The sequence below is a fragment of the Macrobrachium rosenbergii genome, chromosome 12 (genome assembly GCF_040412425.1).
Source record: "Macrobrachium rosenbergii isolate ZJJX-2024 chromosome 12, ASM4041242v1, whole genome shotgun sequence".
In the NCBI taxonomy this organism is placed as follows: domain Eukaryota; kingdom Metazoa; phylum Arthropoda; class Malacostraca; order Decapoda; family Palaemonidae; genus Macrobrachium; species Macrobrachium rosenbergii.
Genome location: NC_089752.1, coordinates 30,321,384 through 30,338,883, shown reverse-complemented (window position 1 = coordinate 30,338,883; position 17,500 = coordinate 30,321,384). Strand labels below are relative to the sequence as shown.

Below are 17,500 nucleotides of genomic sequence, written 5' to 3'. Positions count from 1 at the left end.
GAAATATACGGTAGCAGCGTTCAAATAGTGTTTTATGGGCCTTTTTATCTTCATATTATACTGTAGTATTACAGCAAAAGACATTCATATATATATATATATATATATATATATATATATATATATATATATATATATATATATATATATATATATATATATATATATATCTTTATATTTATATATATGTATATATATATCATATAATATATTATAAATAGTATATATATATGTATATATATTATACATATATATATATATATATGTGTGTGTATAGATGCACACACTTCTGTCGATTTTTACGGTACACTTTTCAAGTTATGAACGTGTTTCAGTTAAGATCATGGTTGACTGCAACCTATTTCATATGACTTGTTCGTATGGGAATCTAGAAAAAGAATTTAAAACGGTTCGTCAACCTCTGATGCAGTTACTTTGCACAGCAAATCGAGAAGGCTGTCAACGAAGCGAAAAAAATATACGAGAGGCCCCCACAAACAGCCAGCAAATAGGCTTTAGAAATAAAATAACGTTCCCTTACGCTGAAAACTCCAAAACAGTAACTGAACACCCTCAACCCGACGATCAGTTTTATTTTCTCTATCCTAAAACTATCGATAGCTAGCTTGTTTCTGTATATATAAATAAAAAAGATTATTAATTATTTATAAAATACCTTGAAATAACTGCAATCAGATATACAGTACGCCGGGAGACTGACAGATACGTCTCACAGTGATTAATTGCGCCCTAAATGATCAGTATGTTATAGCTCAGAGAATTCATGGGATTTTCGGATTTATGAGCGATGGTGGTCGTAGCATAAACTGGAGCGAGGCCAGATTTTTTCAGAAGTAAATGCCCGTAAAAAAATAAGGGATGAATCTGGAATCCTCCATCATCAATCAAACTGATAACCTAACCCACGTAGGGGGCAGTGCCGTCCGTGTACCACATGTGGTGCACTGTAGGCATTACTTGAGGTTCTTTGCAGCGTCCCTTCGGCCCCTGGCTTCAACCCCTCTCATTCCTTACTCTTACTTTCCACCCCCTCCTAACCATTGTTTCATAGCGCAACTGCGAGATCTTCTTCCTGTTACACCTTTAAACCCCTTTTACTCTCAATTTCCCCTTTCAGCATTGAATAACCTCATAGGTCCCAGCGCTTGCCCTTCGACCTGAATTTTATATTCCAATTCAAATAAGAACCGATCAGGGACAATAAAACTACGGAAGTTATATCCTTTTTATTATAAGACCACATAACCGTTCCTAATCTTACTAGAGTCATTGTTTCACCCCTGAATATTCCATATGATGAGTGCTCCGTCACCTCGCCACTGTTCATATCCATCAGTGATCAGCAGTTAAGAGTTCGGTCAGTCGAAATATAAGGGTTTTCTATTTCTGTTAATTTCGTTTGTATTGCGCTTTTTATTACAAAGAGGGCTGTTGGATTATAATGAAAATACAAACACGCACACTTACCATATAAATATATATATATATATATATATATATATATATATATATATATATATATGTGTGTGTGTGTGTGTGTGTGTGTGTATACACATATATATGTGTATATTTATAAACACAAACACAGGCACACACACGCACATATATATATACACATACACGCTTGCATAGCCACACACACTCTTATACACATATAAACATACACGTAAATAATAATAATAATAATAATAATAATAATAATAATAATAATAATAATAATAATAATAATAATAATAATAATAATTCCATCCAGGAAACCCAATAAAACCTCGTCGGGAAAATGTGGTTAATTCATGAGGATGCTGAAAAAATAAATAAAATTTTCAGTCAATATATGTTGTTTTATCAGTGTATTTGACACACACACATATATATATATATATATATATATATAATACCCTAAGAGTTGGATGTTAATCTTAAGATTTTTAAGATGAGACTGCGAGTCCCATATCCTTCTACACCTCCGATCGCAATTCACCATTGTTAGCAACCACCGGGTACATAATTCGCTGCAAAACGAGACCCCTTTCATTTGATAAAAATTATTAGGGATCAAAGTGCCAGAAGTTCACTAACTGTCCTGACAGAAATGACATTAAGCTGATATGAAAGATAACCTCTGCAAATTGTAATTTGCTCATCTTGTCTGATGCTGCCGTAATGTATTTGGGGAAACGAATGCAATTTTCTTTACGCGTTCATTGAGTCGAAACTTTGTCGATTGACGGAAGTTGCAGTGGCTGATCGTGTAATGAGACAACCCTAGGTGAGGTTATCGTACAGCTGGACGGGTGAAGTTGTGTGCCAGAAGTCGTTCAAGTGCGCATGAGCAATGGTAACAGTGTCAGTATGGTGGCGGGGGGGGGGGGGGCGGTGGGGGCGCGGTGTAGAACTGTGTTGTAGTTGGTAGGAGCGTGCGCGTGCACTTGTTTGTCTGAGACCTAAGCTGCACAAAACTCTTTATCTCGAAGTTTTGAAGTTGTTAATACTCCCGGAATTTGCAGTACTTAATATATTTGGTTGCCTACTGATAAACATCATAGCATTTTATGGAAAAGTTTTCCAAACTTGATATCTCAGATGTATCAGTATATGGAATGAATGTATAAAATCAATGACAAAATTAAGTAAAGGATATCTTCACGGCATTTTGTTCTTTTTTCTCTACAAGCGTTCCAACTGATTAAGCAACGTATATTAGAGGATTTTTTTTCTTCTGGTATTATCATGAGTTGACCACATTCTCCTAACGAGGTTTGACAGTTTTGGTGGGTTTCCAGGATGCAAGTATTATTAGTATTATTATTATTATTATTATTATTATTATTATTATTATTATTATTATTATTATTATTATATTAACCATTGCTACAAAAACTAACTTCCGTAGAGGTAGGAGGCCATTATCCTTGGTCTTAAGTCTGACAGTTTTGTAATGTGTAAATGAAGCTAACCTGATAATAATTTCTCATTTTATATATATATATATATATATATATATATATATATATGTGTGTGTGTGTGTGTGTGTGTGTGTGTGTGTATGTGTGTGTGTATATATATATATATATATATATATATATATATATATATATATATATATATACATATATATATATAAATTTCTGACTCACGTCAGGATCAGACCCAGGTCTTTCAGTTGAAAGGCAAGGGCGCTGCCTTTCAACTGAAAGACCTGGGTTCGATCCCGACGTGAGTCAAATTTATTTCTGTTCCACACGTGATTGTGTGTTGATTATTTCTATATTATATATATATATATATATATATATATATTTTTACGTTTTTCCGTGGTTTTAGTTTGAAATATGCTCTGTGAGACAGGTAGCAACAATTCAAGGTGATTTTGCCTTGTGATTCTGACTTCGTGGGTACGGGAAAACGTAAAAAAAAGAGGAAAACAAAGGAGAATTTCATATGAGCATAGGGCTCTGGTTACTGAGGGAAATATTACGTAAAACACGTGGGCACATTTAAAGTAGTGTATTTACATAAATGACCTTAGTACGGGAAAGAGGAACTCAAGTAGATTGAATGAAACTTGGGGAATTCCAGACACAGTCCGAGAAGCTTCCACGATGGGATCCCTCTGAAATGAGAGATATGCACATTATACGCCAGTAATGAAAATAGACAAAAGAATAATGAATTCGAAGCTGCACTGAGGGTGCCAAAGGAGTAATAAAGACTTAATACTGCCGATGCAAGAGGCGCACGGACATTAGACAAGGGAGATTTCTGGCATTCTCTTTAAGAAAATATTACGAGACAAAAGCGTGACTGAAATGGGGCTCTTCCAGGGCACTTTACCTTAGCAGATTTTCCGAGGGCGCGTAGAAGGCGGTCCGTGGATGACTTGCGATTTCGAGGACGAGTTTCTTCCACGTGGTGAGATGCAAGGGCTTCCGTAAAGCGGCAAGGCGATGGGGACTCCTCGAAACTCCAAGCAATGGCGTGTGGGCTCGAGGAATACGGTCGAGGGGCACGAGGAGAAGTATACTTGGAAAGGGCCGTGGTTAGGATGCAAGGGCATCGATGGGGCCAGGTGTTGAGGACGTCTTCACAAGTTCACTCCATATCTTCCAGCCCGCGTGTGTTTTTCGAGACCTTGGGCTTTTGCCTTTATCCTCCTATGGGACAGGGGTGCGCCCAACACAGATGCTTTGACTCATTGCACCTGCTGCCCGCAGGGGAGGTTTTGGCCTGTAGGAGAAACGCCCAAGCCAGATTACTTTTGCCTCGAAGGAAAGATCTTTATCAAAAATGGGAGCGCCTTTAATCTTTTAACCCTTGTTTTTAAGTCGATAGACAGATGGTCTATCGATCGGCCGGCTGGCAGTAAATGAACAACCAACAACAACAAAGGAGGGGGAGGTAATTTGCTAGCGAATTCTTGCTAATCATAATACCTCCCCATACAAGATGATGTACATACCTCCTTCGGGTGTGTACATCGATATTCAAGAATGAGCGGCAAATGCTTTACGTTACTCTACATTCTGCCTTGCAATGAACTTTACTCCTAAGGGTTTTATGAAGCTGAGACATTACTTTTAATAACACATTGGGACAATTTTCGTTAACAGGACGCAAAGTGATTTAAACACTTGCAAAAGAATAATTACTTTAGATTTGGTTACCCACTGTAACTTTATAAAGTGACTCGAACAATTGTGAATTAATTAAGATTATAGGACCACGTATATGAGGCTATGGCCAACAAATGAAAAGAAATGGTTATTGTTCAAGAATTAAAATACACGGTTACTTAATTTTAGATAAAATGCATGCGGTTAGTACAATCTGCCTTGAAGAGGCTGTGTAAATGAAAAACAGCGTTTATTTTTGTAAATGACATCCCCTTTTACACGATACTGTAATGACTATACATATTCGCATTGATAATTTATCTTCGTTTTAACATACTTGGCTCAGCTATCGTTCAACGCGAGCTGAGGGATGACCACACACCGGGAATTTGACAGTCGTGTGCGGGCGAGAGTATTCGCGAGGTTTTAATTCGCTAACCTTAAACTACGCTAATTTTATGCGTCTACTGCCAACTCAATGTTATGACGGGGCGAGCAGACAAAAGATGTGGGGTAGGACAAACAGCGATCTTGGAAGGAATGGAAGGGGGAAAAGGGATAATAATAACAAAAGGAAAATTACCAAGACGTTACGAATGAAACTTGACCGCATATGAAAGGCGGGACACGTCTCTCAGAGCTTACGAAAGGGTCATTTAAATCACAAGGGCAAGAGTTTATGACTCGCGATTCATTAAAATTAAAGATAAATAAATAACTAAAAGAAAGTAAATGATATTGGCAGAAGAACTAAGGGAAAAAGAGTGAGGGTTTTATTGTGTTAGGCGGGAATTTATCGTCCTACGCCTATAAATTACGGCCCGGACTATCACTTCAGTCCCAGGGCGAGGAAAGTGCACCCGAAGGGCGCGACTCCTTCAGGAGGGGCTGACACGCACTCCCGGTGCCAAGGTATGGGCGCAAGGGCGTGCCACTTCTCACTCTGTTATTCTTAATGATTTATACATTGTGTGGGGAATGGTATCCCGTATTTAATTGCCTCTTGTGGGGATAATTTAAGGGAAGATTAATAGAAGGTGATAAGAGATAGAAGTTCCTGAGGAACGGAAGAAGATAGAGGAGGGTCTGACATCCCCTTCTGGATTAGGGGTGCCAAGACCTTCGAAAAATGAAATGGTGGCACAGGTGCCAGGGGAGCTCTAGAGCTCTTTGTAAATTACCTGGAATGTCCCACGCCCGTGGTAATTTCGCCTCGAGTCTTTCTTAATGGGACAGTCGTCCTCGGCCGGGGAAGCGGAGGGCCCGCGACCGGAGAGCGGCACGGAGTACCACCTGGGCCTGCTGATGCGACAGCTGACGCAGGAGTGTTCCGTGCGGGTTCTACCATGATCCATCGCGGCTCTTGTAGTTCATCGGCCAAGTGAGATATGGCAGAATCCTGACTTGCAATTGCGTCGGCGACGGACTGAGGCAGAGAGGAGGCGGTCGGGGGTGGCGTGAGCGGCTCGCAGGTATCGATGACCAGCTCAGGCACGGGTTGCGAGGCCGCACCTGCAGATGAGCTTCCGCGGTGGTCGGGAGGAACCGTCTCTCTGACCGATGCTGGTAGCGGTGCCAGGCCGGGGAAGAGAGGGGTCCTGAGTTGGATCCCGTGAATGGAGATCGGCGTAGCGCTCTGGCGCTGGCACTAGGGCAGAGTCAGGCGCTATCAGAGGTTTCTTGGGCTCGTCGGTCAGGACGGACGAAGCTTGGCCCTGCTCGGGGCATGCAAGTGGCACCGGCAGGAATTTGGCATCTCCTGAAGGGAGATTTGATTGGGGGCCCTGGCACTGGCACTGAGGCAGGGCCGGGCACTGGAATGGGATCGGGAACCGATCGGGGGGGCCACTGTACATTGTACTCAGGTGGCACTGGTGGGGACTGCACGTCCTTCTGGTACCCAGGGGCGCCAGTCTTGGCTGAGGGAGAAGCGGGGAGGATTACTCGCGCCCGCGGAATGATTCGGGAATGTGGACCCCTAGATTGTCGTGATTTCGGCAGGGACTGGAAGTCCTGTCCCAGGATGACGTCATAGCCTCCGGGAGATGGCTTGCTACTGCAAGATTGCACATTTTGATTGGTGAGGTCGTGAGACTCTCAATTGGACCGTAGGGAGTATCATTTTAAACTGATTTATTCCCTCGATCGTGACGAGTTTTCGTCTATTGACGATAGCTCCGTAGGGAACTCTGTCCTTCCGGATGAGGGAGATTTGTGCGCCCGAGTCCTCGAAAGCAGTGACTCGGCGCGCGGGCTCGCTACCTCGTGGAGGGGCCACGTATACAGGCCCTTCGGCGGGAGGGCCTAATGACTTGGGATCTGTGACGGCCAAGGCGACGGTGGGAGTAGTTGATTTATTATTGCGTGGGCATTTCGCCCATGCGGGAGAATGGCCATAGACCTTGCACGCCGTGCAAAAGGTCTGGCTAAAATCTTTCCGCGCTGCCCCTGTGGAGGGCGCAGGCGAGTTATTTGTCGGTTTTCCGGGAGAGAGAGGAGCCGGTTTCTTGTTCCGGCACTGTTCGGAGGAATGCCCCGTTTTCTTGCAATAATGGCAAGTTAGGGGCTTGCCCGAGTTCCCATTTTTGTGGGAATTTGAACCTCCGAGGAGGGACGGGGGATTTATCTTCCGCCCCATGGATCCTTCTTGAGGGTGGTGGGTTTCCCACATATCTGCTATTCGGCAACACTCGGTGAGTGTTGCTGGGGCTTTTTCCACTATATGAGTGGCGAGGGCAGGAGGGGCGTAGCGCAGGAAATGCTCGAATTTAAACCGCTCGAGTACCTCGGCGGTGTTAGTGGCGCCTTCGGAATCGAGCCATTTTGTCAACGCCCGCTCCGAATGGTACGCCCAATCGGACCAAGTCTGGCCTGCTTCTCTGGGCTGCTCTCTCCAACGTCTCCTCCACCGCTCGGGGGTAATCTCGTACGCCTTCGTAACTGCTTGGCGTACGGCTTCCCAGTTTCCCCGATCGTCGGCGGGAAGGGCGTGGTAGGCAACGAGGGCCTTTCCGCCCAGGAATTTAGTGAGAACAAGGGAGAGTTCCGCGGGGGAGAGATCGCAGCACTCCAGGACTCGTTCGGCCCTTTCAAGCCATACTTCAGGCTCGGACTCCGTCCATTTTGGCATGAACGAGTGAGCTTGGCTGAGGGCACTCATCCCCGCGGCAGGGGGCGGGGGGGTGGCGGGCTGTCGTTCTAGCATCTGGAGCTCGTGGGCGCGCTGTCGCTCTCGATCTTCCCATTCTCGTTCCTCCCTTTTCTCTTGGGCGATTCTGTCTCTCTCTCTCTCCTCACGTTCTCTAGTTCTCTCCGCCTTGGCATCGTCCACTCGCTCTTGAACCCATGCTCTCAGATCTTGCCCCGATAGTCCCATGTCCTTCCCAGCGGACATGTAGAATTTGAAATCCTCGTTTTGTTGGGCTCTGGTATTAGCCATCTTGAAATAATGGGGATATGATATGTCTGAGAAGACTCAGGTTGTCTGAAAAGACTCAATTGCAGGAATCTGAAACACTCAATTGTTCAGACTGCAGGAGAATGGATCTGTCCGAATAAGACAGTTGATTAGTAAGTCTGAGGAGACTTTTTGTTAAAATTGGATGTGTCTTGGAAAGACGTGGTTGTTCTTGGCGAACGAAGTCTAATATGCGTCTCGGAAGACGTAGTTGGATTTTGTCACGCTCGGACTTGGCCGGCTGTAGCGGGAAGTTAAGGAGTTGTTCTAACGAACTAGAATGATCAGTCCCGTAAGGGCTTAGATGTGTGTGAACTACACTATATAATGTCTCAAAAGGACTTGATTTTGGGTTCCCGCAGGAATGAGAAATCCTCGCCTCGTGCGACGTAGAATTTTTGTATGAGTCTCTGAGGACTGGAATTTGGAGAAATTCTCGCCACGTGCGACGTAGAATTTTAGGAGTCTCTGAGGACTGGAGTTTGGAGGAATTCTCGCCACGTGCGACGTAGAATTTTAGGAGTCTCTGAGGACTGGAATTTGGAGAAATTCTCGCCACGTGCGACGTAGAATTTTAGGAGTCTCTAAGGACTGGAATTTGGAGAAATTCTCGCCACGTGCGACGTAGAATTTTAGGAGTCTCTGAGGACTGGAATTTGGAGAAATTCTCGCCACGTGCGACGTAGAATTTTAGGAGTCTCTGAGGACTGGAATTTGGAGAAATTCTCGCCACGTGCGACGTAGAATTTTAGGAGTCACTTAGGACTTGGAATTACGATTCGTCCCTTAGGACTTAGAAATTACTAACGGGAAACCCAAAGAAAAATGTATGCTGGGAAATGAATGGGGAAGAAAAAAAAATGCTACACACGCGGGCATGGGCGGGGGTTTGCAGGTCGTTTGGCCAACACCGGAGGTATTTTTAGATTCTGGGTGAATGAACCCGTATATTTATATACCGTCTGGGATTCCGGAGAATTTCCCAGTCGTCTGAGAGGATAACAGTACAACGGCCTAGTAATTTCCCTATAAGCGGAGTTTAAATTTCGCTTTCCTAACACCTAACTCGAATTCTAACTACACTGAGAGAATTGTCAGCAATGCAAGCTGACTTCGTCGTGTCCCACGTGGGAATTTTATTCGCGCCTAAATAACAGTTCGCTAATTCGAAATGCGAAGTAAAAGTTATCACAGAGGAATTTCTTTCGCACTATTCCTCGAAGCAAGAATATGGCAAGGATTTTAACACGGAATTTTCGCACTATTCCTCGAAGCAAAGATATGGCAAAGATTTTAACACAGAGGAATTTCGCACTATTCCTCGAAGCAAAGGATGGTTAGCACTGGTTATTTCCTAACTACCTATCCTGAAAGGCATGCATTAACGAATCTAATACGGCGGTTCTTTTCTCTCAGTGATTACATGCGTCCCTATTTCTAATTCCTAGGAACAGTCACGATTGTAAAAAGGTTTTGCTAAGATTAACACATTACTTACGTGGAATTTTCTGGATCTGTGTGCTGGTTTTACACAAAAGGTTCGTAATTGTCTCGTACCCAGCTTAGCTTTGCTAATAGCTGATCTGGCAAGTTGCAAATGCAATAAAGCAACGCTAGGGGAACTGCAACTGCAAAACGAGATCTATGGCCAGGTCGCCATTTTTACGTTTTTCCGTGGTTTTAGTTTGAAATATGCTCTGTGAGACAGGTAGCAACAATTCAAGGTGATTTTGCCTTGTGATTCTGACTTCGTGGGTACGGGAAAACGTAAAAAAAAGAGGAAAACAAAGGAGAATTTCATATGAGCATAGGGCTCTGGTTACTGAGGGAAATATTACGTAAAACACGTGGGCACATTTAAAGTAGTGTATTTACATAAATGACCTTAGTACGGGAAAGAGGAACTCAAGTAGATTGAATGAAACTTGGGGAATTCCAGACACAGTCCGAGAAGCTTCCACGATGGGATCCCTCTGAAATGAGAGATATGCACATTATACGCCAGTAATGAAAATAGACAAAAGAATAATGAATTCGAAGCTGCACTGAGGGTGCCAAAGGAGTAATAAAGACTTAATACTGCCGATGCAAGAGGCGCACGGACATTAGACAAGGGAGATTTCTGGCATTCTCTTTAAGAAAATATTACGAGACAAAAGCGTGACTGAAATGGGGCTCTTCCAGGGCACTTTACCTTAGCAGATTTTCCGAGGGCGCGTAGAAGGCGGTCCGTGGATGACTTGCGATTTCCGAGGACGAGTTTCTTCCACGTGGTGAGATGCAAGGGCTTCCGTAAAGCGGCAAGGCGATGGGGACTCCTCGAAACTCCAAGCAATGGCGTGTGGGCTCGAGGAATACGGTCGAGGGGCACGAGGAGAAGTATACTTTGGAAAGGGCCACGTGGTTAGGATGCAAGGGCATCGATGGGGCCAGGTGTTGAGGACGTCTTCACAAGTTCACTCCATATCTTCCAGCCCGCGTGTGTTTTTCGAGACCTTGGGCTTTTGCCTTTTATCCCCTCCTATGGGACAGGGGTGCGCCCAACACAGATGCTTTGACTCATTGCACCTGCTGCCCGCAGGGGAGGTTTTGGCCTGTAGGAGAAACGCCCAAGCCAGATTACTTTTGCCTCGAAGGAAAGATCTTTATCAAAAAATGGGAGCGCCTTTAATCTTTTAACCCTTGTTTTTAAGTCGATAGACAGATGGTCTATCGATCGGCCGGCTGGCAGTAAATGAACAACCAACAACAACAAAGGAGGGGGGGGGGAGGTAATTTGCTAGCGAATTCTTGCTAATCATAATAATATATATATATATATATATATATATATATATATATATAGTTGTGGTGTTATTACAAGTCTGTGTGCAAAAAGTTTTATCCACAAAGCTATGCACTATGCAGCCACTTATCCCCGCAACTGTTGATGCTGATTAAAGTGGCGTTATGCCAGGATGGGCTCTTGCTCCGAGAATATCTCGTAATCCATAGAAGAAGGCCCCAGGAAATTTTTTTTTCATGGACTTGAATAAAGAAAGATTCTTCATGATATTCAATTCATAGACTAAAGTTCATTTCCTGGTTTGTAATTCAAAATATTTGGAGTTTTCTCGTAGACTGGAAATAAAAAAGAGAAATGCCAGTGTAACCATTTATTTTAAAGAGAGCTTTCGAACAATGTCTAGAATTTAAGGGGGAAGGAGATCCTTCCTTTTGTGTTGTATTCGAAAACGCTTCCTCATAGTCTGATAGTAAAAGGAAAGGACCTCCACATAGTATGAAATTTAAATGGAAAAAACATTCTGCACTGTGGACTCTCATTCAGAATAAAAAGAAGCTTCTCACTGGCCTAGAAACTCAAGAAAAACTAAATCTCACTCACGGCAAGCAATGCAGAAGAAAGGAAAACTCTCAATCTGTTCTGGGACTTAAAAACAAAAAAAAAATTCTATTTGTGAACTGGAATTTTAAAGAAAAAAATGGTAACGTTACCCGTATTCAAAAAAAAAAGAATTGAATTAATTTCTCATGGCCTGAAATTCCAAGAAAATTGGCTCGTTCCTTAGATATTTGAAATGCTAAGGAAAAAACAGTAGCTTTATCATGGTCTATAATTCAAAGAGAACGAGCCTATGTATGATCTGGTATTCATAGGAGTCGGAGCTTCCACGTGGTTTGATTTTCAGAAAAATACAAAACTTTCTTCCCTGTCTGGAATTCCAAAGACAGCCTTCTCCCACGTAGCGGACACGTGAAACAGCTGCCTATTTAAAACCTTGGAAACAATCTGTTTTCGTAAAAATTTAGTCCCGGGTTTGCGAAAGGCAAATCAAGAATCTGATTGGAAGGCATTCTTCGAGAGGAAGCGTTGACATCGGAAAACCGATGATAAAGACGCCGGACGGGCGAGGCTGGCCGAGAGTCCTCCTCCTCCTCCTCCTCCTCCTCCCCCCCCTCCTCCCCCTCCTCCCCCTCCTCCCCCTCCTCCACCTTCTTCTTCTTCTTCTTCTTCTTCTTCTTCTTCTTCTTCTTCTTCTTCTTCGTGTTGCTCCGAGTATTTCAAGTCTCACTTCTGCATATATGGACGGTGCGAGTTTTGCTGGTACCCCCATTCTTCTTGTTTGTTTTATCTAGTCCCTTCTTTTTCGTTTGATGGGCCGCAGTGAGAACACTGCAACGCCAGTTAAATACATCTTCTTGTATTCAGTTAGTAAAAGATTGCTCCGTGCACTGGAAATCAATGGGGATCAGAGCTTTGGTTGTAGCCATTGTCGTGACTGAACGTCTCTGAAAACTCCACGCACCCACATTAGTTTCAGCTTCACAATTTTTGGTCATATTTTGTGTTTTTCTAAATTTTGTCTTTACGTCATATGTCATTGGTGACTGGGATGGTAGGAGCTCCAAAAAGGCAGGTAAATACCTTTAATTTTGAAGAAACTCACACTGCTGTCTCACAGCACACACGGGCATCATATGTGCACTTATTTACATTATTCACAAATGACGAAAATTATTAGAACCATTAGATGAATGAGTAAGGTTCAGTCAACAGGCAGTATCCTAAAGGGCAAGGTAAATGAACCTTGTTCATAATCGTATTCTTGTAAATAAACTGAATTGGTATCCTCCGGGACACTATAGATTATAAAATATTAGTTTTCCATGAATAAAGAGAGAGAGAGAGAGAGAGAGAGAGAGAGAGAAAGCCAACGTATGAAACATTTGCATTTTAGTTTCTTTGAGCCTTTAAGAGAGGAACTTGTCAACATATGAAATACTTGGATTACAATTTCTTTGAACCTTTAAGAGGGAGAGAGAGTTCCTAACTCGTCTATGTATAAACTGTCACTCAATTTTGGTATAGAAAGAATGAAAGCCACCACACCACTTTATCGAAAGTGAACTTTGATAATTGACATTTAATTTGTTCCATCCTAAAAGAGAGAAAAAGACAAAGACATACAGGCAGACAGACAAGGACAACGATTATTGAGAGAATATCATGTTATATATAAATTAGAGAAAACCGACTCAATATTATACTATATATTTTTGAGAAAACCGTTCCAATGTTAAACTATACATTTTGGAGAACACCGTCCCCAGAGCTGATGTCACCTTAAGATAATATCCAATAAGATTAGAATTCAAAGACGTAGGGTGCTTGTAATGCATGAAAGTCTGAGAGAAGATTTGGAATAGGGAACTTAGGAGAGGTCTGTATCAGCTTTCAGACTCAAGCTATTTTCTTTATGTTTATGGCTATCTTGGTTTTTCCGTTGATTTTATTTGTGAATGAATACAGCCCACCTGCATGTACAAAGAAGCTTGAAAGATATTTAGTAGATACCAGAATATTCAGTCACTCCAAGACTGGCGTACCGAGGCCCCGAGGCCTGCTGCAATATTCAGTCATGCCTGTTATCTTGTCAGAAAAGTTTAATCCGACGCTCAGATTTCTTTTATCATGGCTTTGGGTTGGCATATGACGGGGCTCGGTAGGGTGTGGGGGAGGGAGGAGAGTGGACAGGGGGGCCCTCGGGTTCTGTCGTTATACATTGTGCTCCTCTTCCTACCCGACACAGTAACATCACAAGCCTTGGTGGAGTCTATAACTCTACCAACTCAGCCACTGAAATTTCCAATTACTGAGGATGACAACAATGCATTTATTATTTTTTTTTCTTCTTCACCGTCAGCATATTTTTATTTATTACTGGTATGGTCTTTCGTACGTCGAGTGAATTTTGAGTGTCAATTTGGGCTTTGGATATTATTTTGTGTAGTGAAACAATGTCTGTATGTATTCCTATGTATAATTGGAAAACTTGTTATGATCGAGAAATTTGGTAGCCATTAGCGGCGAGTTCTATGGGTTGAGGTCTTTATGCATAACTAAAAGTCAACAAGTCTCTCTCTCTCTCTCTCTCTCTCTCTCTCTCTCTCTCTCTCTCTCTCTCTCTCTCTCTCTCTCTCTCTCTCCTTCTTTTCCATCGGCGTACACAAACGTGAGTATGCTTGTACTCACACACGAGCATACATGAAGAAATGATATAATACTTCTTAACAAGAGACGGTTCTCTCATAATTAATTAAGAAAATTTACTGGTCATATGATACTGTTATTGTGTTCTCATTAGTTTCATTTTTTATCTGGGAATTATCCAGCTGGTTGACTATTCCAAGGAAACTGAAGCTAGGTTTAGGCCAAAGATAAAATTTTTTAGTTTAATTGCTAAGTTTTTCGAAGAGTTATGTGAGTGCTTTAATATGACACGTGTCGTGTGTTTTTACTTTTAATTCAAGTTCCACTTCTCAATTGCCCCGTAGGGGGCTAGTGCCGTCAGTGCACCTCATGCGGTGCACTATGTGCATTACTTAAGGTTCTTTGCTGCGTGTCCTCGGCCCCTAGCTGCAACCCCTTTCGTTCCTTTTACTATACCTCTTGTCATATTCTCTTTTCTTCCATCTTACTTTCCACCCTCTCCTAACAATTGATTAACAGTGCAACTGCGAGGTTTTCCTCCTGTTACACCTTTCAAACCTTTTACTTTCAATTTCCGTTTCAGCGCTGAATGACCTCATAGGCCCCAGTTCTTGGCATTTGGCCTAAATTCTATATTTAGTTCAATTCAATTCACTTCTAAATTGAGATCTTTTTATCACGTTGGAAATTGGTTTTCTTTTCGAAATTGAAGGCCTATCTCTTTGGAAACTCATTCTTATATTAATTTTTATCCTTATTTTTTTTTTTTATTTCGATAGCTTCTTTCCCATGTATATTAGCTTTCTCATATTTTATTTTCATATTTGAGTTTGAAGCTTTCTTTCCATTTTATATTCATGTTCTCTTTGTTTTTTTAAATCTAAATTATTCTCTACTTCCTTATTGACTAGTCGTAGGTGCTGATTGTTTGGGTTTAAACAAGTTTATTCCATTTTTTTTTTCATGTGACATTTTTTGGTTTTAAGTTTCAAGACTTTCCATTGTCTTATTTATCTGACTCAAGACATTAGATTTTAGAGGTCTTTTTCCTTCTCTTTCTTATAAACTGATTAATTTCTCTCTCTCTCTCTCTCTCTCTCTCTCTCTCTCTCTCTCTCTCTCTCTCTCTCTCTCTCATAGCCCCCGCACCCACACACACACACACACACACACACACACACACACACACACACACACACACACACACACACACAAACGTGCGCACAATCACACCTGTAAAAAAGTCATAGCACATGCCTTTTATACAAGAACGATTTTTAGCATTATTGGCTCAGTGAGTTCCGGGTCAAATAATGCCACGTTATTAATTTCCTGGGATGTCTCTCTTTCATCTTTTTCTTTCTTAACCGGTGGACGATTTCCAGGAAACTGGAGCCGGGTTTTAATTTCGTTTCATCTCAATTCCCGTCGGACGAAATTCGGGAGCAATGTCCCAAAATTTAATTTCAATGTTTTTTAAGAAATCTGTCGCCTCGATATTAAACGAGCTAAATATCCTTCCTGGCGTCTGATGTTCTTATTGTAGGTTGAAACTTCAATCGTCGCTTTAAAGGTTTATTAATAATTAATTAATTAATTAATTAATTAAATAACTAATTTCTTTATTTATTATTTCTGTACAGTAAAGAATTGCCTTTTCTCTCGTGCGTATCAGTTTCCCCTTTTTTGTATTGACACATTTTCTACTCCATCACAAACTTCAAGTTTTTTTTAGTTTTAACTATCTTTCATCTCCATATTTCTTTCCCTTTGTTTTTTTTTGAGATGTTAAACAAACTTCTTTTCCCTTCTTTGGTTTATTTATTTATTGTTTTTCATTTTGAAAACTTTCATTTCCTTCGTTACCTATTTGACTCCAGGTTTACTTATGCTTTTCAGGCCTGAAGACCTCTTTCCTTTTTTTTAAATTTAATTTTACTTTTTATTTTCTTTTAAATTTCCTTCCCGCTCTTCATGAATTTTATTTAAGATTTATAACTCGTAGACTCTCTTTCCTCCTGTGCATACTTCCTATTTAGATTTTTGTTGGCTTCACTTTTGCAGAGGTGTACGTGATGTAATTTTACTCTGAGGAAAACTATGGTGATGAAGGCACAAGGGAGAGTAGTAAATTCAAGAGCATGCTTGGCAGTACACGTTTTATAGTGCCATTTTTTTCTTGACTTGCCAGTGACGTGGATTCCGAAACATTCGGCGCCAAATGTCTCTGAAGGTCTTACCCAGTTTTGTCAAATGTTCGGGATGGTAATGGGTGAAAATTAGGCATATCGCCATGCAACACACATATATATGATTGGCATCATTTGAATCTTACCAAAAATCCAATGTCTTTCAGATATTCAGGACGAGCTAACAACTTTTCCACACAGATGGTCAAGAAATCGAGGCATTTAATGGAAAATTAAAGTATTTTTTAGTAATTTTATTTTTTTGTAACTGTCATCATTCACTTGATCCTTACTCGAAAAATCCGAAATCTCTCAGACAGTCAGGTCAAGCTAACAACGTAGTCTACAGATGGACAAAAATTCTAGACCTTTCACTGAAAAATCTTTCAATGGAATTATTTTAGTTTTCGTGATCCGAGGTAAAATTAGGAGATTTTACTTAAATATTTCTTAGTAAAGCATGCTCATTATGGTAATGGCTTCTTTATCTTCATTACAACATTGTGTTACTGGGGATCTCGAGTTCTCTGCAGATGTAATACGGTTAACTCATCAAATAAAGGCTATTATCTGGACGCGGTTCCATTGGGAAAATGAGACCATCGATGTATCACGGCCAATTATTCACTTTTTCCTCAGAACTTAATAAGCTCTGGATGTTGTTTGATCCTTCCGCTTTGGGGCCTTATATTTTATGACTTGTTAATTGAGTTTAGCAGTTGTGAGATGGGAGCTTCATAATTTACAATTTTGAAAATTTAGATATGATAGCTTTCTTTATTATGTCTTTACTTGACATTTCGATTCTTCATATTTCATTCTGTGTTTGTACAGTTTTATTTTGTATTGATTACTTTATATTACATGTTGCAGGCTACAATCTGTACTTGCATTGTCATCAGTTTATCATATCGAATTAAGCCAATTGCCGTATCTAATGCCTTGGCAATCAGCTATTTCATTTCCTTTTTTTTTCTTTCAGTGCGGAGGCAGATGGAACGGGCGATTTCATGTCTAGTCAAGATCTGACAACAACGCGACATAAGACTCAAGGTAAGATTAGGTTTTAAGCTAAATGGAAACGATATTAATGAATTACAGGTAACGAAGTTATTATCACTGATTTCGCATTCTTTCTTTGTAGACCAAATTGTTTGAAAATTGGTAATTTAATTATATATATATTTAATTATGTATATATATATATATATATATATATATATATATA

At 41.1% G+C, this 17,500-nt stretch overlaps 2 protein-coding genes across 9 annotated transcripts in view; one reads left to right on the top strand and one right to left on the bottom strand.

The window, feature by feature from the left end:
• Positions 1 to 17,500, top strand: part of Alg-2 (Apoptosis-linked gene-2) — a 279,592-nt gene that overhangs the window by 32,571 nt on the left and 229,521 nt on the right. For all 7 annotated transcript variants that reach the window (XM_067113781.1, XM_067113783.1, XM_067113779.1 and 4 more), the window contains one exon: positions 17,255 to 17,325. The gene's annotated coding sequence lies outside the window, so the exon portion shown is untranslated. The remainder of the gene's footprint in view (positions 1 to 17,254; positions 17,326 to 17,500) is intronic.
• LOC136844489 (uncharacterized) overlaps positions 1 to 17,500 on the bottom strand; it is a 190,819-nt gene that overhangs the window by 74,544 nt on the left and 98,775 nt on the right. The window lies entirely within an intron of this gene.